Source organism: Gopherus flavomarginatus, chromosome 4, assembly GCF_025201925.1.
Source record: "Gopherus flavomarginatus isolate rGopFla2 chromosome 4, rGopFla2.mat.asm, whole genome shotgun sequence".
NCBI classification, from domain to species: Eukaryota; Metazoa; Chordata; order Testudines; family Testudinidae; genus Gopherus; species Gopherus flavomarginatus.
This window is the reverse complement of record NC_066620.1, coordinates 195,481,564-195,506,799: the sequence shown is the minus strand read 5'-3', so window position 1 is coordinate 195,506,799 and position 25,236 is coordinate 195,481,564. Positions and strand designations below refer to the sequence as shown.

At 39.7% G+C, this 25,236-nt stretch overlaps 1 protein-coding gene across 1 annotated transcript in view; it reads right to left on the bottom strand.

Annotated features, from left to right (window-relative positions):
- LOC127049709 (uncharacterized) overlaps positions 1–25,236 on the bottom strand; it is a 1,018,748-nt gene that overhangs the window by 860,156 nt on the left and 133,356 nt on the right. The window lies entirely within an intron of this gene.

Sequence of the window (25,236 nt, the reverse complement as noted above, 5' to 3'; positions counted from 1 at the left end):
GTATGGAAAGTACACAGGAGAATTACATGCTTCACTACTTGGGTATGTGCATAAGTGTAGACAGAGCTATAAAGTTGGCTGGAAAATAGAGGAGAAAAAATGGTGCACATTTTGTCAAATTTTCCATTTTTTCCATTAAAATTCAAACTTATTGATTTAAAACCATTAAAATTTTAAAAACCTAGAAATTTTCGACAGTTCTTCTGTGATTTTTTTAATATATCAACACAAGCACCTGGAAAATGTATGCCATTAAAGAAAAAGCCCATCCAACTCTATGCTTTCTCCACTCATTACAGATTCTCAAGAGGGTCAAATTTCATTTGAACTTTGTCTAAGTGCATTTCACCACCAGGTGGAGAACTGTCATTTTAATTGCAGCATTAATGGCCATACAAATTGACTTTGTTGCTCCCTCCTGCTTCATCCTGGAAGAGACTGATTATGGGCTATGGATCTGGAGGTTTTTTACTATCATTGTTTACTAATATTTAATAGTAAAAGAAAAATAAGAAGAGAGTGATGAACTGTTGACTTCATATTGTTGGGCACTTGGGTGCGTCATTTTGTGATGTCCCAAAAATAGAAATTCAGGGCCTAAATGCGCACAACTGCTACCAGCTAGAGTAATGTAATGCAACTGGAGATATAGCACTGAGGACCTTCTTCAAAAAGACAGGCTCCTAGCAGCAGAGTTGAAGGGAAAGTCTGTAGAAGCTGGAAATGAAAAAGAACTATTAAGTCAACCAATTTATTCAACAGTCAATGTAGGATTTCTCCCTACAGTACATTATGATGCTCATGATTATATTAACCTTATGTTCTACGCTTTATTATATAAACCCCTTTTTTTTTCATCTGTCCAGAGCATCCACCGTCTTTGTCATTCTTAGCAAATTAATTCCTTTTCATTTGAAATTGTCTGTGCCTGGTATAAAGAACAGGAGTACTTGTGGCACCTTAGAGACTAACAAATTTATTTCAGCATGAGCTTTCGTGAGCTACAGCTCACTTCTTCAGATGCACTTCTGTCTGTGTGTTCCATTCTATGCATCCGAAGAAGTGAGCTGTAGCTCACGAAAGCTCATGCTGAAATAAATTTGTTAGTCTCTATGGTGCCACAAGTACTCCTATTCTTTTTGCAGATACAGACTAACACGACTGCTACTCTGAAACTTGTGCCTGGTATCTTTCTGAAAGCGAATATTTTTGGAAAATTTGATTACAAATATATATTTTTGAGTTATGCAAGTGTTAAACAGTACACTTCACAGCTGCTACAGTCATAGAATTTGTACTTAAACCCTGGCTTATGTAAGTCCCACTGAGGGCTATGATTCAAGCCAAATTTTAAATAAACTCATTCAGTAGTTTTAAAGTTCTAAATGCTTAAAATCAGTAAATATTTCCTCAAATTAGGACAACAGATGCCAGTAGCATTTGGAAAATATCAGGACATTTCAGAGTTTGGGACGGTCCCACAGTTATGTGTCACTTCCACCAAAGGGCTGTTAACGCTAGTCCCAAATCTATCTGTCCCTTTAATCGAGTTCATAGCACTTCACTGTTATTCCCTGCAAAACTGGGTGAAAGACTTGGAGCAATGGAAGGATGAGCTGGTTCTGCTCCATATTGTGGCACAAATCCAGTGGCGTAGGCAATCACCAAGACGCTGAATGGAATTTATTACATAGCAATTTGTATTGTAGTAGTGCTTAACAGTCCCAATTCGTGATCTGTGCCTCATTATCCTAAGCGCTGTGTACAGATAAAACAGAAAGACATTTACTGTCCCAAAGAGCTTCCTGTATAAGTCAGTGTTTGCAAAATATATGGCACTAGATACATTTATTGTTATTGGTAATAATAGGGATCCCCTCAGACTTAATTGTGGCAGGACCAGTAAGAAAGTCTTTTAATCAAGGAATCTATCTTGTCTCTGCAAGATGAATAGCTCAGAGTTGTTCTCTTTATTATTTTCTATCTTAGTCTTTCTTAACCATGTTATTTTTTTTATTTTTAGCTTGAAACAAGGAAATTCCATAAAAATAGCTGTGAGCACTCACTCAAAAATCAGGTTGTTTCCAAAGGTAAGGTTGAACACTGAAGCTTCACTGTGCCACCCTTGTTCATAAGCCTTTAAGACATGGTCATTTCCATTATACTACATATTTGGAAAAATAATAAAATTCAAGTTGGCATTTCTGGACAGGTGAAGGCCACCTAACTTTGGGAATTTCCTTGGTTTTGAGTGCTTGTGACTGCATATTAATGGTGCAATAAATATAGGTTTATTTACATGGAATTATACAATGTGTTGTCCAGCCTAGCTTTAAATTAGATTTATATGGGAGCTGTGCAGCCATGTAAGCATGGGGTTGAGGGAGCTGGGAAGCAGCAGAGACTCTGTGTGTCCAGAGCCATGTAGATCTTGAGATCTCCCTAGATGGGACATCCATGGGACTGAGCTGAACACTACCTAATTCATGGTGAGAAAGATTGGAGATAGTAAAACTCTGTGCATACAGTGGGATGATTCAGAGGATACTTGTGCAGTCTCTTATCCTCTAAGCAGATTTTAGCCACACCTTTCCTCCTTCAAGGATCTCCTTAAAAGTCATTTCTTCCAAAGGGCTGCTAACCCTGGTTCCAAATCTATCCATCCCTGTAATCATGGAGTCAATAGCCCTACCCCTATCCCTTTGGCAAACCAGGATCTCCACACATGCTTATTCAGGACCAGTGCAGAAGATCTCATTCATTAATGTTTCCTGCCTCTTCACTGCTCCACCCATTCCCATTTATCTGAAGGCCTAGTGTCAAGCTTAGGTGTTGGAGAGGGCCTTGGACTCTACAGAAAGGTGAATTTTATCCTCCCAGAGGAAGTGTTATTTCTCAATCCATCATCCTGATTCCTGGTATGTTACTTGGCAAGGAAACATATTTCATAGTGAATAGAGGGTCAGTTTATCCTGACCAGGATAATTTAGGAAATTCTTCCCAGTTTTGGCACCCAACAGAAGGCGTGCTTTGGCCCTTTTTGAGAAGAGAAATAAGTATGAAGCATCATATATAAAAGCAGTCTCACTTGCAGTTCAGTTTTGGTTTATTATAACAGATGCAGCTTTTGCTATTTCATTTATTGTTATTGCAAATTTTTCAGTAAAACTGAATGCTAGCTCCCCACGTAGGCTAGCAGACTTTCTTCTAATGTTGTAATGTCATAAATAAATAACCAATAACTAAAACAAGGTGTGAGGAGGGATTTGTTAGGTGGGTTTCCCCAAATTCTTGCAGCTGTCAGCCAACTATGGTGTTCTTCATTTTTTTGTAACCCTCCTATGCCTCATTCATGTGACATGGAAACAATTACATTAAAATGCAGATGTAGATTCCAGTAATCTCTTTGGAATAGACAAATAGACTTTGAAATAATTTATAAATGATGCACAAAATCTGCATGCCATCTGCTCGCTGATGGAGGAAAAACACGTTTCTCCCAACAGGCTTTTTATGTACAATATTGCTATTTTTGCATAGCAAGGAGAAAAAAAACAACAGCTAGCCAAGCAGTTTTGGAGTGTAACTCACTCAGATATGCTCAGAGGGTTATGGTGTGATGAACCATTGTGTGGGTCCTTAGGGAAAGGGCAGGGCATGTGAAAGAAACCTTTCTCTTCTCCCACTGCTTCTTGTGCCATCTGTGCCAGGACCACTCACAACAGTTTCTTAAGGCAAGCACTGATTTCATTTTCTTCCCCGCAGCAAACCAGTCACCTGAAATGAAGGTAAGGCGGCGCCTGAAGGCAGGACAGAGTTATAGCATCAACCCACCAGGGGGAGCAATCGGCATCATTTCACTGGATATTGCAAAAATCTTCTCTTGTGTGTAGCACCAAGTAACCTCAAGACGGACTGTATCTCCTCAAGCACAAGTTCTTCCATTGCTTCTCTAGGGTCAGTATAGTTCTGCACTGCCTCCTACCCAGGACTGTGTAAATTTGTACATTCTCTTTCCTAGAGGCCCAGGTGTGGAATGTGTTATTTTGAGAATCTGCCGTAATTCGGGAGAAAACAAGAGCTCTTATTGCGCCTGTATTACCTGATGCAACATTTAAAAACTGGAAAATGTGAAGTCCATTTGAAATATTAATTTTACACATTGGCATAATGCATGCGACTAGCTTCACAGCAATGTGGCCTTTTAATTAACAAAGCCAATATCTCAGAGAGGGCTCGATTTTGTAAGGTGCAGCGAGCCGCCAATATCTGCTGACTTCAAATGCAGTTGAGCTCATGCAATATCTTGCAAGACTGAGCCCAGGAAGAGAGCACCTTAGATTTTTTGAACATTTAAAACAAAAGCTGACCATATAGAGACTCTGATTCTGCTCCCATTGAAGTCAATGGCATAACTCCTTTGAGTTCAGTAGGAGCAGACTCGCACTCTAAATGTAATGGTTTAGGGGTCATCTCTATGGGTTTTAATCCCATTGAAATGAATGGGATTACTCACATGAACAAATGCTCCCCAGTGTGCACAACTGAGCCCTTGCTATGGTTTTGTGCTTGTTGGTGGCATAGAGGGGACAGATTCTGCCAGGCTCACGGCCACTGAGTTGTACTTTGCTCTCTGAATAGTCCCACTGAAATTGATGGGATTGCAGGTGGAATAATGTCCTGCCAAAAATGAGCAAGGATCTCAGAATTTGGCACGCTGTGATTTCAGTGTCCTAGGATGAGGAACTGTTTGGCTCATTTGTAACTTCAGGAGAGACTCTGTAGTGCAGCAGTTTTGCCACACAGGATTCACACAAGTTTTATGTTACCATTGTCTGTTCAACATGCGGAACATTGGCTGTGTGACTCCTGTAAAAATTTCTTTTGTAATTTATTTATCTAGAATACCTCAGTTTACATGCAATGTCTGGTTTTCAGTGAGGTCTTGCTTTCGTTTCCAGCTGGGCTGATGGAAGAAGTCAAATGATTTGCAGAAGGTCACCTGGTGATGTTAGCCAATGTCTCAGGCCAAATTATAATCCAGTTCCTTCCTGGCTGCTGGGTTTTTCTTTATTTGTTTGTTTTCCACCCCCTCTAACCACAAATTTATACTGTCTCCTTAATGGAAGTTGAAAAGCTAAGCTCTAGGTATTGACTTGGAAACATAACTCATACAGTGGTAATGCTGCATGACTGTACTCAGGTGATATCTAAGAGGGACAATATCTTATCAGCAGGAGACTATTTATCTGGAGATTGGGATCAAGGACATGAGGGTTTGGCTGCTTACTTTAGCTATGGAGACAAGCATCTTTATGGCCTCCACTTAATTTACATTTTATTAAATTTTATTACTTGTGGATATTTGATTGGTTCTGGCCTTTGTCCTATCCTACAATCATGGAGTTTTAAATCCACTCTGAAATAGACATTTTTTCCTCTCAGATTGTCAAGGGGGCCTATACTTTTTTGGGGGGAAGTACAGTGGCAGAACAGCTGGATTAATGGTGGAAGGGTTAGGGTTAGGCAGAAAGGAAGGGAATACTTAACATTAAAATCTAGCCCTGGCGATAGAGCACAGCCAACTTGAGGGAAATAAGTGTCATATAGTGTTCAACTATGAAGCCTTCTAGAATTGGTCAGGAATTTTTGATGAAATGTTTATTTATTTGGAAAAAGCCAATTAATCAGAACTGAGGTGTTTCACAAAAACGAATGTTTCAGCACAGATTTTGTTGAGAAGGTTTCTCATGCCCAGGATGGAATCGCTGGTTAGGGCACTCACCTGGGAGGTGGAAAACCAGCTTTAAGTCCCTTCTCTGGCTGATTCCCACATTCTAGATCAGTAGTATAACCCTTGAGCTCTTGCCCAGTGAATATTTAATTATTTATACAAAGTGGAACAACTCCAATAGGAGAGACTGGGAATCAGGCCAAGAGCAGGAACTCCAATCTGGGTCTCCCACTTCTCAGGAGATTGGCTATTGTGGCCTATCACTCAACCTCTCCCGTTGGAAGGGAAAGTTGACCTATCACCTTTCCACTAAGGTTTGACATCACAGATTTTCTGCTTTTATCGTGGTTGGCTCTTGCATTCCATCACTGGAGCAACTACACAGAGTTCTCTAGCTCTGTGCAGAGCAGGGGAATCATAGCTCAAGGCTGTGAAACACCAAGCAGCACTGGAGCAGACCCTAATCCAATGATGGGGACTGTGCTGTTGCATGAGAGGGAGGAGCAACACGGCTCTATACTCACTTCAAATGCCTGCAGTTAGGACCATAGGCCCTACCCTGCATTACCAAGGAAGCGAAGAGGAGAAAATAGAATGTGGCAGACCAGGTCTTTCTTATTTTATTGGCTAGACTCACATACAATGCATAACAGCAAATCTCTTTGTTTCAGGTGCCAAATCTTCTGGGTTTTTATTCTGGCAGCGGGCTTTTCTTTCAAGTAATTATTTATAAATTAATGAATGTTATTAATCTAGTTTGTGGGAGGGGGGAAGGGCCATTTCACGTGCATTGTATTTGTGGGTGTTATATACAGTATCGAGTACAGTATTGCCAACTCCGAAGGTTCAAAAATCATGTCAGAGCCCAAACATTCATGAGACTGTCTTAAAAGTCATGAGAACTTTTTCTAAAGAAATTATATTGTATTATTTTTGGTCTGCCTTTTGGTTTATGCACTTGTCCTGACACACCGTGTCTGTGTGTGTGTATGTGTGAGTGAGAGAGAGAGAGAGAGAGAGAGAGAGTTACTGTGTTGCCAATTCTCCCAAATGTACAGACAAGGTGGATTTTGGCAGGAGATCTCACCCCACATCTTTCCACCTTTCCAAGTCCCCCAAATCAACACTGTCCACCAAACCCCAAATCAGTTCTCCTCCTCCCCAGCTTCACCCCAGCTCCTCCTGCAGGTCCTGGGGTTTGTCACCCCTCTCTCCCAGGCTTGAGAGAGGAACTGCAGTGAGGTATCCTTATCCTCATTCCAGGCTGAGGGAGCAGCTTGAGGGATTCTTCACCTTCCTCTCTTCCTTCCCCTGCCAGGTGGTACAAGGAGGGAGAAAGAAGGGGAGAAGCAGAGGAACCACAGGAGGGGAAGGAGGGAGCCAGTCTGCCCTGAGCTGCTTGGCTGTTTTCCCCCTCTTCCCGTACTCCCTACTGTGAGAATGATGTCCGTTCTTGAGGGGAGGGTGAAAAGGTCCTGCTTGCCCTGATTGGCTGCTCTTTCCTAGGAGGTGGGGAAGGAAGCCAATCAGAGGGGGGCTATTCCTAGGCAGGGCTTACATTTTAAAGAGGGCTAGAGCTTTTCAGGTCACCTTTCGCCCGAGTCCAGCCCTAACAGAAGTCCCATAACACTCAAAAAAAATCTTGAGGATTGGCAACACTTTGTATAGCAACTAATGAGCACAACTTCCACTGCATGGCAACTGAACCATTGCTAAATTATACCCCTAAACATCCATCTCTGTAGCAAGGGACTGACACACAACTGCCCAGGCAAGTAATTTGAATTTTTTCCCCTCCTCTAGTCACGTGATCCATGCCAGGGTGACAAAGCTCAATCTCTCTGTCACATGACAGGGATCAGTATCCACTGATTGCCCTGACAACTCCTTTTAAATAGAGTTTTTCATATAATCTGAAGCTGCAGAACACCTTGGAATTTCTATGACAGATAAGACCAGTCAGTGGCCCAGCTGCTTCCTGCAGTAGATGTAGCCATCACTAATCATTACTAAATGTTTCTATCGGGGTGGGCAGGTACAGATGGAAGCAGACTCAACAGGAGGAAGAACATTTCATTCTACTGGCAAAGTCTTTAAAGATAACTGGCAATAATTATAAAAAAACAACAACAAAAAAGAATGCATACTGCTTGCAGGCCTAAAATAAGACATTGCTGCTTCTTGCACTCTGCGTTCCAGTTGCCTTCATTGACTGTATTTCTTAGATCCACATATCTGGAATTATTTGTTTGTATATTGCTAGCACAATGTATAACTCTAATAATGTCTATCACTTTAAAGGAGTTTGGGATATTTTGAGACTACTGCATTTTTCTTAATTTTTTGTTCTATCTGTCCATTGCTACTAACCAATTCTTCCTGCTTTATAATGATGACAGTTTAATTCCTAGGGACAAAGGGGTTTTAAAAATATTTCATTGAAGCATTTAGAATAGAGCTGCTTGAAATTTCTTGAAAATTCAGGTTTCTAATGGGGAAAAATGTCTAAAATCAGATTTTTTGATTTAAAGATCAGGAGTGGGTGAAACCCTGTAGATTTTAATGCAAATTTTTTTTTAGAGTTTTCTAGTTGTTGTAGAGCTGGTTGGGATTTCTAGATAATTGAAAAACTATGATTTTCAAAATGTTAAAAAAAGTAGTTCTCTCCTATAGGTACATTTGCCTGCATAACAAAATAATGATTTTAATTTAAAACTGAACTCGGAGCCAACCAGGGAAACTTTGAAGAAGGATATTTTACCATAGGCGAGGCGATAAATCTATTTCTTTTTAGATTGGGGGAGTTGGTTTCTTCATGAAGTGAGAGCATGATATCACTAGTGGAGCCAGAAAATCAAATTCTGATCTTTAACATCTTAGTTACCTTGGGTTTCAGTGTTTCAATCCTTAGTCTTATGAACAGCCTGCAAAGTAGAGAAATATTATCATACATTTTCAATGGGGAAAATGATGCTCAAAGAGCAGAAATGATTTGTCAGAGATCATATAGCTCTCACGGTATGTCTATACTGCAATTAAAAACCCATGGCTGGCCTGGGCCAGCTGACTCGGGCTAAGGGGCTGTTTTATTACAGCGTAGACATTTGGGCTCGGCCTGCAGTCTGAGCTTTGGGGTCCTTTCACCTTGCAGGGTCCTAGAGCCTGGACTTCAACCAGAGCCTAAATGTTTAGACTGCAATTAAACAACCCCTTCACCAGAGCCCCGGGGGCCCGAGTCAGCCGTGTATACACACCCTCAGTGGCAGACTATAAGATCAGGTCTTCGAATGTAAACATTTGAGCATAGGAACAGTCTTCATGTAATGTTTGTATAGTGCCTATCACAACAGGACCCTAATCTGTAGTGCCCAGAGGTCTCAATCTGTAATATTAATATTTAATAATAATATATCACTAGGAATAGAACTCAAGAGTCTTTACTCCAGTCCCCTACTCCATTCTCTGGCCTTGGCGGTGAAATATATACACTGGGGAGCTCTTACTTACCTGAGTGGTCCCAACCAAGTCAATGGAACTACTTGCCTCGGTAAATCCTGACCAACAAGAGTAAGGGTTCTACAATCTGGCCTGCTATGGTACAGTTTGCTGCTAATTTTGCTGAGCTATATTCCAGGGGTTAGGAATCGTGATCTAATTATTCTGTTATTTTAAGCACCGTTATAATAATGGGGGCTATTCAGGAAGTCGAGTCAAAATCAACAGGAATGCTCCATTTTAGGCATCCTATGAAAAGACACACAAAGGAAGAAAATGTTTTTTCATTAAAAAATGTCCTTGTTTTTCATGTCCAAGGGAAGGAAGGTCATGTGGTTAAATGCAGAGCTGGGACTTAGAAGACCTGGATTCAATTCCCAGCTCTGCAACAGACTTCCTGTGTCACCTTGAATAAGTCATTTAACCTGTCACTGTGCTTCACTTTTCTCATTTTTAGCAATAGGAATAATACCTACCTATATCACTCATCTATAGATATAAGGCTAAATTAAACAAGGGATGAGGGCTAGCTGGGAGGGTGTTCTTTGTTAGGGCTTCCAGGACTTCAGAAGACATTGTCTGCTTCCATGGTCTTAATTGCCCAAGTTTGTTAGTCTTCAGAACACACTGGGAGGGCTACCTTTTCTCCTTTACATGTGAGGAGTTGAGCTGGGTAGTAGTGGTTGTGGGACATAGTAGAGTATGTGCAGGAAGGTTGATTAATTTCTGTTATATTTATGTTGTTGCCGGTTGATTTGATCCGAGGTAATTCATGAGTCTGTTTATTTATTAGTATAAATTTAGGAGACTGTCAAGGGTGTCCAGAGCACTGGTAGCAAAATAAAAATTTGAATAAATAAATACAATAATTAATTCATATTTTTACAGGGAATTGAAAGCCTTCGAGGGGAATGCACTAATATATAAATGTCAAGAGGTTATTGTTAGTTGTTATTAAAAGATCCCACTATAAATGGGTCAGAGGACTCTTTGTTTTTATATTTTGTTTTGTTTTGAGAGCAAGAGAGGTCCTATTTTTCTTGTTTGGCCATAGACGGTCACCATCAGATAATGCACAAAGTTTGTGTGTGTGCGAGAGTGTGTATTCAGAATTTTGCCTCCAAGTGCATGAACTTGTATATGAAAGTGGGAACAATTATTTTCGTAATGCAGCTGTGGCTGTTTTCAACATCAAAGCAAAATGAAAACAGTAACAGTAAAAGAAAAAGAAGGAAAAAAAGAAACATAAACTAAAACTATTATTAGAGAAGAACAAAGGAACTGATCCCACAGACAGTTTTCAACAGCTGGCAAAGTTCATCAGATATTTTTACTGGTCTAGTGCCGGCCCTATGAAATTCTCTGTCATTTTTTTGTTTTGTTTTGTGTCTTTTTTTTTTTTTGCATGAGTAGCACTTACGGTTGGATTGATTTCAATTATGCAGGTGCATATGTTACGCTTGCAGTGGAGTAAAACCCCATGGAAGGCAAATAAGTGCAAAAATCAGCACACTCAGCAATGCTTTAGAGGCTTGTTGCCTTGATATGCTAGGCAGGCGGCCCTTAGATAACCTTCATTCAACAGGCCTAGGTTGTTGATTGCTCTCCTTGCATTTTGACATGTTGTGAAATAAGGCAAGATTTTAATCTTCCTATTAAACCTATCTTTCCGCATCCCTAGAGACTGCTGCCTTTTAACTCACTTGAACGAACCACAGTATTGTCAACCACGCGCATTGAAAAATTGTACCAGGGCTCAAAAAATCATGAAGTCGATTTAAAAACCATGGACTTAAAAAACCCAACAACCATAATTTGGAGTTTTTATTTGCCTTCTGGTTTTTGAGCCATTAGAGTTTGCATTTTCAAAGTTTTCTCAACAGAGCTAAAAACATTTTTATTTTTATAAACCAAGCTAGTGATTTGACTCCGAAAGCTGGGAAGTGAGGGAAACTGGCAAATACACAAGTAAAAGTAGAAGAAAGGGGAAGAATCACAACACAAGAGCCATGTGCTCTCCTACTTTGGAATGTAGGGTCTGGTGCTGCAAGGGGCTGATCACCCTCAGCACTGAAGTCAATGGGCATGCAGCTTGCCAGAAGAGGTGCTCATACATTTCAATATCCCTTCAAGTGATGATTCCTTCATTAGCAAATTCTCTTCCTCTGTTGAAACAAAACAAGATAAATATGACCACAGTGTAAATATTGTAACAAAAATGGTAAAGATATTGTGAAACCAATAATGTTACTCTAGAAATAGATCACAAAACTGGAAGAATATGTTAGTAGCCCAGTGGTTAACAATACTTAAGTGGGAATAAGGGATAGAGACTGCTATTGGATGGGCAGCATCTTACACATAAGTTATTAAGCCAAATTCAGCCCTGGTGTAAGTGGTTGCAATGCTATGGACTTAACTGGAATTATACCTGCTTCCATAGTGGCTGCTTGGAACTGCTTATACTTGGGGACATTTTCTAACTCTGAAATCTAACGATGACCATTTGTAACACATTGAGAAAACTGTTCTGAAACTGAGGGGAGAGCATAAAATAAATTGAATGTAATATTAAAACTAAACAACAGCGCCTTCGCCCCAATGAGCAAGAAGCACCCAACTCCAAACTTCTAGTCATCTATACCTTTAGGCTACCTTTAAGTTTTATGTACTGAGCATTTTCAAAAGGACGTTGTTAAATTTCGATCATAACCATTGTTAGGGTAAGTATGTTTAGTTTTAAAATTACTTGATAACATGTGAAATAATATTTACATTGGCCTGCTCTGAAAGGAAAACATGACTATTTCAAACTGTGTTCCACTTGTTTACTTTTAAAATCCTCCTATGCTAGCTATTTTTTACACTGAGTCTATACATTCGTTACCTGACATAGCCGCATAGAAAATGAATATGGAAATGACCTAAGAGGTCATCACATTAATTCCACTGCCCATCTAGAATCACTCCCTACAGTGTATTGGTTCTTAAGAGGTTTGTTTTGTCTTGTTGTCAGTGGTTTCCTCAGTGGGGCTTCCACCACTTCCCTTGGGAAACTATTCCACGGGCTAATAATAATTCGGAATTCCCCCCCACACACACATGCTCCCGCTACACAGACTAGTTTTTCATTTGTTTAATTTTATCCAATCAATGTTACCTGCTTTTCTTTGATATTTGTTTGATTATACACATGAAAATCATGTCAGTTAAAGAGCCTATAGATTTCAGAAAGTTGCATTAGAATTTGCATAATGTAGGAGTAGAAATTATCTGTTCAAGTGACTGGAAGGTGATCTTCTGTGGCTTACTGTTGAATATTGAGCCTCCAAATACACAGAGGAGACAGACAGACCCATTCTCATTCCTAAATGAACTGAGTAAATCAACCCCGACTCAGGAAAGGAATTAAGCACTTGCCTAATTTTAAGTATGTGAATAGGTGGGACTAGTTGAGTAGCTTAATTCCCTTCCTGAATAAGGGGTTGATTTACACAATTCATTTAGGAATGAAGGTGGATCCACCTGTCTAGGTTCTACAAGGGGAAGTTTATTCACCTTCAAAATATATTTAGCAAACTTGAAGAATAAAGTTATGTCCACCATTCCTATCTAGTTTTGCACACTCCAATTATGGAACTGCAATTAGACATTTTAATGTGATTTGCAACTGCAGGTAATTGCATATTAAAGGCACAAATGGATGAGTCTTGATGAGACCCCTTTGAAATTATGGCCCTTGATATTTTAAATATCCATTCAAGAGGGTAGGAAACAATACTTCAAATGAAATATGTATTGTACTGTACCTAGAGCTTCTTTCTTCAGGTAATTTCAGCAGTGTTGCCAGCCCCAACCATTCAAAAATTATGAGTCAGGCTGCTGCCTCCCATATTGAAATTAAAAAAAAATAATAAATCTGGGGTTCTTCTGAATTGCCATCTGGCTTTTGAGCCTTTTCAGCTCAGGTTTTCAGGCTTGACTCTGCAACTATGAGAGCAAGAAATGTATGTTTAAAAAAATCCGAAATCTGAGATTTTCATGTTATCACCTGACTCCAGGGATGGAAACTTTAAAAACCACCAAATATCATTAGATTTTTGAGAAAATTGTGAGAGTTGGCAACATGGCTTTTGGATGGGCTCTTTCCCATGCAATGATCACTTTAATAACAGTGTTATATTTCTATTTACCTATTAACTTTTCTGACTAAATAACAGAAATGGGCAAATACACTAAAAAGAATCCAGCACTTAGATTTAAAACTAGTTCCTTTCTGGCCATTTTGATTGTCTACAGACGTAAACATACTTGAGTTTCACCTCAATGTATTCTGAGCAGAGTAAACTGACCAGTTTGACTGTGTGCATTCGAAATGATATAAGGCATTTGATGTGGTTGGCACAGCAGCAGCACAGGGTTCTCAAGAACCTTCCCATGACACAACTTTGGCAGATAGCCTTGTTTAGCTCATTTAATTCCCTGTGGAGACACCCTGCACACAAATCCACACACACAAACCCTCACACACATAATTATTTTGTGTCAATGATATAAAATGACAGAGGAGTAAAGGCAGCTATGTTCTTATCCTGGCACAAAGGCAGTCATCAATGGTGGAAAAGGATCTGACCACACTACACATGCACACACAATTACTTTGTGAGACTGTACCAGAGAAAATGTAATATTTAAATTCTGCACTGGCAGGAGAGACAAGAGAGGGTGTACCTATTGCAGCAACCATGGCAAAAGGAGGCACAACTTTTGGCTTGGCAGCTGCTTGAGTGAACAACGACCATCTCAGTCCCAGCTTCAGTGGGGGATGAAAAAGTTAATGAGCAGAGCCAGCCTTAGCATTTTAGATCCTGCCGTGAAAAGAATTCCAATTCCTAATGCCACTTCCCTAAATGTAATTTATTCCTATCCACATGATCACACCATTATGTGTAAGGCCGGCCTGAGGAGTTTGGGGAGGGTAAGGAAACTGAAATTTGAGGTGCACTTAACTGACATTAAGTGTGTATGTCTGTGTGTATCTTTAGGAATTCCCCTACCAGTCTTCTACTGCAGTAGTAAAAACCAGTGGCCTGTTCTTTTCATCCCAAGCAACTGGTTTACACTGGTTTGTTTTCAAGGCTATACTCACTAGGAGGCGGGGTAGAAATTTCTACTTTTTAAGAAAAATCTGAGATTCTCCTTTTACGGGCCCTGTTAAGAAGGACCTCAAGGTGAACTTCCTAAGAATCATCAGCTCTCTATTTCTGAAAAGGCAGAGATACGTGATATGTATAATTTGTTCTGAGATTTTGCTGTCCAGAATTTGTTAGCATAGTGCTCAACATCATATTACTCATCATCATTTGGTTGCCTTGAAAGTTTGTATGAACATATAGCTTAAAAATGAAAGTGGGCAAAGAAGAACAGATTTGTTTATTAGTAGAGCCCTCTGGGTGAAATTCTGTATGCCAGCGTATCCTGTGACTAAGTGCTCATAGTACTTGCTGAATATTTTACGGTAGTCCATATCTATATAAAGTACAAGTTAAAAGCTGTTAATTACTGCAGATGTTACCGGTACAGTTTTGTTGGAATTATTTTTTTACATTTCTCTGGGACATATGAATTGTTGCATTTCTTCCCATGAACAGCTATCCTGTTTTGGTCTGTGCCTTCTTTATAGGTGTGGAGAATTAGCTGTGTTCACACCTTATTGTTTAAGAAGGAGCTAAAGTTTACTCTTTTCCTTTTACTAAAATCTGTAAATAGTCTTCATGAATGGGGGCTACCTCATACAATAGCTCCTACAAGCTAACCTATAAGATTAGCAGATGCATTAAGTTCATGGTACTGGAGCTTATATATAAAATCTGCTCCTGCTCCTACTGAAACCACTGGGCACAAGACCAGGTACATTGTGTGGCACCCTTATATTAAACTTTTGGTTCCTAGAAGGAATGGAAAGAATATAGTTTCTCCTTAAAATGATTTATTTAAATTGGGAGACTAGAATTATACTTAAAACCAAGTGTCTAAATGCACCTGTTTCAGTCAGCTTCTTGTTCTCCCAGGTATTTAGGCATTGAATTTTCCCCATTAGCTGAGTGATTGACACTGTGGTCCTTACAATAACACATGATTATAACTCTAAAAATAGCAATTACAGAAAATGGAATCCAGATGTTGCATGGAATTTGACTCTCTTGGTTTCTCAGTGAAGTAGATGAATTTGTAAAGCAGAAAACCACAATCATTATTCAGATGGATTGTACATGAATTAATGACATATCTAAATCATATATGGTCAAAAATAATGATTAACTTCAGCTATCAAGATAAGCTAATGGAAAACAGATTAAAAAAAATCGAGTGCATGCTCTTTTCAATGTATTTTATACTTACAGTAATAACAAAACCAGACTGTTTTAATATTTCTTCATCCCTAAATACCATGGACAAATGTAAAGAAGCAAATTCTTCACAGCTCTTAACACTACAGGGAGGGGGAAGGCGAAAGCAGAACAACTCTTCATATTCTTTTCTTGTTGAGTTTAAATGCTTTTTCCTTATTGAGTGTGAGGTACTGCTTTGTCCAAATTACATCTCTTTTTTTTTTTTTTTTTAGGAATATGCATTGAAATAGATGTAGCAATGTTTTCAGTTAGTGAATTTTTACAAAACCTCAGCTTGATAGGTGTAAGTCTTGTGTGGACGTGTGTATACATACACACAACATTTGAGGGATGGCAACTGCTCTTGTGTTGCATTTAGAACTGCAATGTCACAAACAAGTCTCAACTCTCAGTTAGCAGCATCCTAAATGGTTAAATCTATGAAAACCTTGGCACATCATTTCCACCATTGTGTATTCTCAATGACATCATCATTGTAAAATTAGGAACTTTCATTCTCTCTTTCCTGCAGATGTGGAAGTTTGAAATTGCATTCCATGGTCCTGTGCCACATTTCATCAGCGTTTTTCCTTTGCTTTCTCTAAAGACTGGCCACATGTGGTGTGTGGATTGCTGGTGCTGTTTGGGATCTCATATCAAATGCTGCTACCTAATCCCAGATGGGCCTTGGCGGGCCCACACCTGCAGCTGATTGAATCCTCCCAGAGTACAAAGGCCTGATTTACAGCATCAAGGATACAGAGCCTGGTTGCAGCTGGGCTCCAGCAGGAAAAGGAAGTTGTTCATCATCTTGTGTGCATTTCATTAACAATAGTGTACCCGAAATGTAGCTCATACAATAATTTCAAATCACTGACAGAGAGCATTATAGTATTTGGCATTACTAGGAAAAATACTTCAGGATGGGCAAATTAAATGTGAGCGTGAGGTTTTCGTGTGACCCAGAGAAGTTACAAAAGCTGATTTACACTACATGGGTTAGTCTTGAAATATTTCCGTCTTCCTTTATCTTTGCCCCATTTCTTTCCCTTTGTCTGTTGACCAGACTGACATAGCACAGTGAGCATTAATGTACAGGAATGAGGGTAAGACACCCAACTCAAAGTTAAAGCTCTTTTTTCTGGCACAAGAATGACAATGTAGATAAAATGATTGTTGTGCTTAACATTGAATTTATAGTTTAGACAATTCACATAGAAATTAGATGTGGGATATCGTTTGCCTGATCAGGATGAGATGCTAAGTGACCTAAATTCGCATGAATGCCATAGGAGTTGTGGGTGCTCAGCATCTTATAGGAGGCATCTGGCACACTCTACCACTGGACAGTCTTTCAGTGTAGTCATTTGTGAAACACTTGTGAGTGATCACTCAATAACTTGGCTCAACTCAGCTGAGCAATTTTTATTTCTGATGTTGTTTCTCTTAAAGTATTCAGTTGTAATCACCTTTGCTGAGCTGCCTTGCCATTTTTAGATGGAAAATAAACATTGCCAAAAATCCTTTTGACAACACGAGGTTCTCTTTCCCACTGGATCCTGATAAAACTCTACTATGTGGGCTTAGGGAAGCCACTCTTTCAGTCTTTCATACTCAAAAGGCACAAAAGTGTTCTTGTTTTATTAAACAGCTTCTAGAACTTCACCCACAGTTTTTCAGGAACAAGCAGTTTGATGGCTAACTGGTACTATTTGCGTTGCATTTCTAAAATTATAGACACAAAAAATATTCATTTTTTAAAGCTGAGTTGAAGTCCATTGAAAAAAAATTCATCCATTTTTTTATTTCCTCAGGTTCTAGCAATGTTCTAACAGTGAGGTTCTAGCATGGGTTTGATGCTACTAGACAAGACAAGCAAATGTGAAAGAAAAATACAGGACTCCCTTGTTGATTTATGGTCAGGAAATTTTATTTTGTGTAAATTTTTCAAAAACAATGGGAGGGAAATAATTAAATCAACATGTTTTTATTACCTACAGAATTGTAAATGCTATTTATTTGGGGGTAGGACCTACAATCCAAATGATTTCTAGCTTTTACTGATGAGTCAAAAGTTCTGTTGCTTTAAGTAAGACCTATTTTAACAGTGCATTTACAATGTAGCATATTAAAATAGAATATTTTTGACGTCTTTTATGTGGAAAGGAATGCTTACATTTTCTTTACTACTTCTATATTTCATGCTTCCAGTATTATATTTTGTGTAACTGAACATGTTGTCCAGTGGAACAATTCTTTCTATTTGACTTCTACATGATGGCATTTCCAAAGGCGCCATTTACTCAGTTGACAAAAGTAGCAACAGTCTCTGCTTTGTGTTGGCAGAGACAGTTCATAAACACTTGCCCAGCTGCTCTTCCTTGAGGAGGGGAGTAATTTCTGTAATGATGGCATCAATTCATGTCACATTAGGTTTCCCTTGCTCCCTGTTCTGGATATCTAACCTTCACAGCTAGGAACAATACTTTTGGGTAACATACTGTCTCTGTAGCATCAGTAAGCTGCCTTATCTTGCATTATCTTGCCTTAGTCCCCTGAGAGGGATTTTTAGGTGCCCATTTGCTGGGCCATGTTCCTGCCTCACCCTCTGGAAGTGCTCAAGGCTCTCAAGGTACTGGGCTCTCAGAACACTTGGGAATAAATGACTGAACAGCAGTTTTGGAAATCCCCTCAGGGCTTGACTTTCACTTGCTGCCCCAGATGGGCACCCAGATGGCTATTTGCTGCTGCTCCAAGCTTTTGAAAATTAGGGCCTCGTACAGTAAGAAATATGAAGAATGAACAGAGGCTTCCCCAGGCTGGGTTCCCTGACTTCCACGAAGGGGACAAACACAGGAGAAATTGTTCTACATTTCTGGATTCTTGAAATATGAAACTAATTGAGGGCTGGAACAAATCCATTCAAATTGTCTGTAAAAATAATTTCCCCTGAATAGTTATCCATCTAGTATCATTGCTTATACAGTTGTAAAAAACATTTAGCACTTTATAATCCAATCTTTGCTCCTATGAGGGCCTGGGAACATATTCTACTTACAAAATTTTGAAATGCCTAGAAAAGTAACAACTTTTACAAAGTGCTCCTCGTGGAAATCACCTGGAGCCTCTCCAAGATGGCATTCCAGCTGTTATGGCTTTAGCAGTTATAGAAATGCACTATATTTCCAGAACCTACACATAGTATATTGCTTCTATGTGATAGCACCATCATTTTGACCCAGGGATGAAGTTCTTGAATTATTGTTCATCTCTGGATATGGAAGATGGGATTTTTGGACCCATTCAGAAGTGATCTAACTCTGCTTCCACTAAAGTCAATGAAAGACTTATGCTGACATTAATGGGAGCAGAGTTAGGCCAATTCTGTGTGCATTAGAAAATCCCACCCATAGTCTCCATTCAGTTATGTATAGCATGTAATTCCCTGTAATACGCTGATCATGACCTCTCTTTGGACTGTAATTATTTATTAAGGTATTAACTTATCTGTAAGCTGTTTAAGGCATGACTATTGTCTTTTGTATGTCTGTAGTGCCAAGACTGTTTGTGGTGCTGCATTCACAATACATTAATTGTAAATAATACAAAAACGCCTCATCAGAACTACAGTACTGGTACTAAAGAAAACACACATCAGAATGGGCCAAACCCTGCTGTCCTTCCTCTTCTCAGTAAATTAGTAATTATTAGAATTATTGCCATGAGTTAAAGTGATCAAGGTTTGACCCATTACATCAAACACAGTAGGGTCCTGGTCCAGGACTGAGTGCTATCGCAATACAAGTCATAAATAAGGCACACCTAAAACCCAGATTCAGGGTGATATTCACCTCTGTGCAGTAGACCAGCACAAGACCAATGCATCACTTTATTATTTGTAGTATCATAGTGCCTAGGAGCCCTGATCATATGCCAGGACCCCACTGTGCTAGTTGCTGTACAAACAGAGAACAAAAAGATGATCGGTGGCCCAAAGAGTTTTCAATCTAAGTATAAGACAAGAGACACCAGACAGGTGGAGGGGCACAAATAATGCTACTGATATGCTGAGGCTTGTATTGGCCATCTGTAAGGAGGTGAATTTCACTCTAAGAGCTTACATAGGATTTAAGTTGTGCCTAGGGTCTGTGTGGGCAGGAGCACCGCCAGCTTTTTTATCACCTTAGGCGGTGGAATGTCCTGCCCCCAAAGTGTCGCCCCCGACAGAGGCAGTGGAAGATCCGGCCGCCACGGTCGCCGCCCCCCAAATGTTAGCACCCTAGGCAACCACCTAAGTCTCCTAATGGGTTGCGCTGGCCCTGTGTGTGGGCCCTCTGAACTTGAGTCTTTTCTTACAAGCTGTAAATTTTTAAATAAGACCAACACACAGAACTGCAGATATCTCCCTAATAATTCTATCAAGAGCAATTCTTTCTTTAAAGAGTCTGCATGTTGATTAGTTGGACAGCGAAGGAGGAGAACAGCAAGAGGTTTTTTGGTGCTATGTTACTAGGTTTTTTTTCTACTTAGGGTAAAATTCACAAAGAAGCCCACACAAGGCCTCATGCAAAGCTTAGACTGCATTTCCCTTCTCTTTTTATTTCTATCATTTTTGGTTAGGTTTCCAAAAAGCTGAGAACTCTACTTCCAGTCAGCTATCCGCTGCAGAATGTCTCATCTTTCAGTGCTGCATTTTGAAAAAAGAAAGAGAGAGAGAGAATGAAAAAAAAATCTAAAGAGGACATTGTTGCTTTTCAAACACTCTCTTTTATGGAGGGTAATGCCTCCGCTAATGGGAGTGCTGGGTTGAACTATTCAAAATTTGCTGATGCTCTATCATTTGTTTTTTCTAGGAAGAAGGAGCCATTGGGAAATACTAAGAGGAGTGTCCTTTAGAAAATCTCCATGGGAGAAGGTCCTATTTAAGTTCTGTTGATGGTAAAATACCATCATCTGAAGATCTTTCATCTCAAGTAAGGTAATTCCAGTGTGAGAACTTGTCACTAGAGAAAGATTTTCCTCAGGAACCCTTTTTTCTCTATAGTACTTCTGTTCAACTGGACATTTCTCCAGAATGTCCTCTTGCCTCCTTTCCTTTCAATTCACAAATCATTATTTTTCCAGCCAAAAGTTCATCAACTTTGTAAGAAGCAGTGCAGAACTTTATACATGCATTGTCACCACTGGCTTCCACAATAGCCTGTTCAAGAGAGTTGGCAAATTTTAACTAAAACGTGTGTAGCTCTGAAAGAAATATCTGGCTTCTTGAGTTACCAGTCCTGATTGGGCCAATGTATGTTTTCATAGCTTGGTGCTGTTCCACCACCTTCCAAGCATAAACAACACAGTGTTCCAAAGTATTGAAACCTGCCAGTTTTGAGCAGGTTTCCCCTCTTCCCACCCAGCAAATTGGGTGAGGGATTTTCTAGCTGTCAGAGAAAGGAAAAATTGTTTGAAGATGATATTTTTCTCCCTAGCCACTGTTAATGCTTCCCTTTATTCTAATTAGCATCAAAGAAGTTACTGATTACTTGAGCAAGTTTAAACAAAATGCACAGCAGGTAGTCTGCAGTGAACAGTTTTCATATTGGCTTAATTGTCAGATACAGTGAATCCAAGGCTTAGATTTGAGAACTCACAAGGCAAGTGGTGGTGTAATTTCTACACCTGCTTGGCCACAGAGTTTCTTTGAACAACACTTTTATAATGGATAAAGTTGCATAATGGAACTTAACTAGCTGGATTTGGAGAGGGGTATTGGACTGTAACCCTACCTGATGTGCCTGAGATTCATTCCTGTGACTCACTGCAGTTCACTGTTTGACTCACACATATCACTGGGGATATGTACATGGTTATAAACACAAACACACACACACGCCACATTTTGATCATGTACACTATTATGCGTTAGGCTTCATAAAACTAAGTAGGAGTCTTTCTTTCTTTCTTTCTTTCTTTCTTTCTTTCTTTCTTTCTTTCTTTCTTTCTTTCTTTTCTTTCTTTCTTTCTTTCTTTCTTTCTTTCTTTCTTTCTTTCTTCACTCTCCAAAAAGTAACATTGCAGTGGAGCTAAATATGTTTGTTCTCCAGGAAAAAAAAGTGGATGGGATCCAATCTGAAGATGAGCCTTGGAATTCCCTTATTTTAATGCTGTTTGGAGCATACCTGATTTTTAGGGCCAAGACTTTGTGCAGTTTTGCTAGTCTTTGACAATCAATGCTGTCCTGTGCAGTGATGCTACAGAAGATTAAAGATATTGCCTTTTTCTCTGCAATACTTTATTCCCTTTTAGTAGTGCTGTTGAGCAGGAATAAAATCTCAGATTAAGTAGGGCACAGGTTAAATCAGTTGCTCCACGGTTCTAACTTCAGCTTCCTAAATACTCAGGTTCTCTTTTTTTATGGTTATTTAGAGAATTTTTGTGGCTTGAATTATGAGAGTGTGGACTAGAACATCGCTGCTCTATATGTAAACATCTGCAAACTCTTAGTTTTGTCTGGTATGCAGAGCAAGTGTCAACCTTTTCCTAGATGGCTGCTCCTGCCGTTGCTCTGGTTACATCTAGGCTTGTCACCAAGCTCTTTGTCAGTAGGTGCTCTTGGGTTTCATTTCCCAAAGACTTTTCTTATGATCATGGATCAAGCCAGCTGGAGGGGAGAAGGTAGGGGTAGCCTTCCCCTTTAATTCTGATTTGGCTGATAAATACATGAGTCTGAGACAGAAAAGTTTTGGAAAATGCTTAGGTGATGGGAGGAGCAAAGTAATGTCATCATCCCTGCTTCTGCTGTCCCGCTGAGGCCGCAGCTGCTTGTGACAGGTTAGCAGGCTAGTCCCATCCTGCAGCAGGGTGGGGAGGTGATGTGCTGGTCCTATACCGGAGAGTGAAGGGGGCCAGCAGGCCGAGGGGTATGTGTCTCCCCAGTTACCAGACTTGGGGCAGGAATTGAGGCCTGTCTTGTTCCACGCTCAGCTGAAGCCCAGGGCTCAACTGTTGCTTCTGATCTGGCCAGTGGAGAGAAGGGTCAGTGCTGACAATGTGGTGATTAGGAATCCCAGACTAGCCTGCCTCCAAGCTGTCCCCACAGGCCCAAAGGAGACACTACAGTCCTGGCTGGCGAGGAGGAGCTATGAAAAGTTGGAGCGGGGGCAAACCAAGGTATGGAGGAGAGGGGGCAACTGCCCACCCTGCACTATAGCAAATAACATCCCTGGCCTTAGAATGAGTAGTGTCATATGAGTGAGATCAATATTGTCTTTTGTGACATTACATTTTAAATAGTGTTTTTGAGACTGAGCTTGGTTAATGACTAGCTCTGGGAAGTAATGGGTTGAAGAAACAAACTTTCTGGAGATGCACCATCGAATGCAGGACCAAGGCCAAGCCAAGGAACAGGAATGGGATTTGATGGGAAGCTTTGAGGTAGCTAATAGTCTATTGTGTTGTGATTCAGTGAAATGAAGTGTAAGTAGTGTTCCTACTATAGAGGTGGTCAGAAAATACATATTTTCCATGGAAAACTTGGATGGAAACAATTTTTGTGGTCAACATTTTCTGAGCTGTAGGCTTCTAAGTCATTTAGATGCTTTTGAATATTTCATTTCACAGAGATTCGTGTGAATCTTTCTTTTGGTGTCAGGTAACATCCTTAGAGTTTCAATTGCATTTCAATTCCAAATGAATAAAAAAAAATGATTAGTAAAACTCAGTTGAAACAACCAACTTCTGCCTTGATTTAGCACCAAATAAGTGAGGTTTCACAAATTTTCCACCCAAAACCATCATTCTGCCCAGCTTCCCTCAAATCATGGCCCAGTTTGCCAAAGTTTGACTGACTAGCGCTAGCGTTCTGGCAAGCCTGGCCAAAGTTTCAGGTTTTAATGAAATCCAGGGAGGTTCTGCTTGGTTTCAAGTTTTGTTATGAAGTTTCACACAGATCTAATTCTCAGTCAGCTATATTTCTTTAGTTCTTATCTACGCTTGATGTTAAAAATCAGATGCAGCGCCACCAGTGGTAGCAATGATGGAAGCTATATTGTAGAAAGAGGTGTAAGATTAGGTAAGATTTTTTTGTTCCCTGCTGCTATTATAGAATTCCGGGTCCAATCTTTTACAACACAGCTATAACCATAGTCTCCCTTGGTGTGAGGTTTTTCTCTTCAGTTTTGGTAGGGGTACACCAAAGTTGCTTAGTGTATTGATAGAGAACCACACCTCTAACTTTAGGTCTGATCCAAACCCCATTGAAATCAGTGTAGCAATTCCTACTTACTTCACTGGGCTTTGGAATAAGCTTTCAGTCTCCTATACATATAACCCTGTGTCTTTAGTATTCAAAACGGTCTGAACCAGTGTGTGTGGTGCATCTTTATTTCTCTCTGTTTCCACTCTTTTGCAGGGAGGAGGAAGACGTAATGCTAGCTGGACTGAGTGCATACTATGTGGCAGTTGTTGCGTGTGCCATCAGCTGGATGCTACTGCCGGAATACAGAGGGAAACGTTTGTAGGGAGCTTTATAGCCATAAGAATAATGCAAGTCTAAAAAGTACCTATAAATGCAAGAATCTAATCACAGGGGTCTATTTCAAGTGACTATGAAATCCCACTTTTAAACCATTTTGATGCTTGTAACAAAGAGTTGTCAGGCTTTTCTTGTAATTTCCCTGTAACAAATACCTTATTTGAAGAACCCCTTCTAGCTTTAAATAAAGAAAATTTAATGATAACATAACTGCTGGTAGAAACTGAGACACCAAAATGCCACATTGTTACACTGAATACATGGTATACAAAATCTTATGCAAGAAGTCTGTAATCCACTTCCCTGTTGAAAAATAATGGAACAAAATCAAGCCCCTTTTTTGGGGGGGTGGGGGAGGAGGAGGGCAGAATGCATGTGTCTGCTGGGTGGTGGTGTTTTAATGAACCAGTACATTTTCTGGAAGCTGCCATCTTGTTCTCCTTTTTTTTTTTTTAAAAAAAAAGTCTCCTGGTTTGCTGACAATGTCACGAGGGTGCGTTATTCTGTGACCACACTCACTGCATGTATTACAACAAGACTTGATATCTTTGCACTACAGAATCCTGCTTTCTTTGATATCTTCAGTGAAATAGGAGATCTCAGAAAGATTTCACAGAAGGAAAAAAAAGTCATGATAAATATTAGCTACAACTTATTTCTATGATGAATTCCCTCTAACAACCTGGTTAGTGGGGCCATTCAGTGCATATTTGTGGGATTAACTGTATTTTCATTTTAGCTGTGCAGTTCACCTTTAAATATTTAGGTTGGTTCCTGTGGACAAATGTTGATATTGGCTCTGTTGTCAGGCTGATGAAAATGTTACACAGATGTCCTTTGGTGATCCAGTACTACCAGAAGGCTTGTAAATTACTATATTATAAACTCTTTTCCATAGTTTTTCTGGTTGGTAGAGTTCACTTAAGATCTTTTACTCCTCATTCTGTTTTCTTTTCTAATTTCCCTAATCTTCCTAGCTAACTCTGTAATTTTTGCCTTAAAATGTTAAATCAATAACTTTTTCAATTTTCCAGGAGCTGATAAAAAGCCTGTCTCTTAACAGAGTAGTAAACCTGCCCCACTTCTCTCCCCAC